The 748-nt window shown below is 49.9% G+C and overlaps 1 protein-coding gene across 1 annotated transcript in view; it reads left to right on the forward strand.

The window, feature by feature from the left end:
- The window catches only part of LOC119592053 (beta-hexosaminidase subunit beta-like), a gene marked incomplete in the record, with an annotated part of 40765 nt that overhangs the window by 22233 nt on the left and 17784 nt on the right, over positions 1-748 (forward strand).

Raw genomic sequence — 748 nt, forward strand, 5'->3', positions numbered from 1 at the left:
TGCACAGACATCTAGCTATTAAAGAGCGACTTAAGAAAATATACAGCTATATCACAAAATAATTCAGACTCAGAATATTGTTAAGAGGAAATCCAAAAGTACCCTGGCACGAGAGAGGCGACGCTGAGGACAGCAAACGAATATTTTAAGCAGGCCGTGGGCGTCATTCCAGTCCCGTGTTTGGCCGGGCCATCTCGGCGGCGGAGGGACCCTTTCGACGACGTGGGTGGAATCCCACTCCACTTGCTGCACGTGCAATGAAATGCTTATGGAGAAAGCTGCTAAGTTGCTGATGCAATGAATCGTGTATGAGAAAGATCGTCCAAGTATGGGATGTTAGAATAAATGTAAAAAAAGGGGTGCTTGTGATTTTCGTGCCCGTCTACCCGGGTCGTACCCTGTCACCGCGGCGGTAGGTGGACTTTCGCTGCGTGGTGGAATCCCGCTCACTTGTTTCCCAATATGCGTATCGAGAGGAGCTGCTATTTCGCTGATGTCACAGATCTGTCATGAAGTCCTCAAGTAATGGGATTGTTTAGAATAATGTGAATAGGTGCTTTGATCGTGCCACGTCCAAACCCGGGCGCTGCACCCTGTCACACGCGGCGACCTTCACGTACTCCGGAGGACACAGCCCGCGTCACCACACACCAAAACGACGCATCCACACGCGATTTCGCGCATCACTTCGCCGACGTCACATCCCATAATCCACAGACAGAATTAAAACGGACATTTGAACGATGAA

The sequence above is a fragment of the Penaeus monodon genome, chromosome 29, assembly GCF_015228065.2.
Source record: "Penaeus monodon isolate SGIC_2016 chromosome 29, NSTDA_Pmon_1, whole genome shotgun sequence".
NCBI classification, from domain to species: Eukaryota; Metazoa; Arthropoda; class Malacostraca; order Decapoda; family Penaeidae; genus Penaeus; species Penaeus monodon.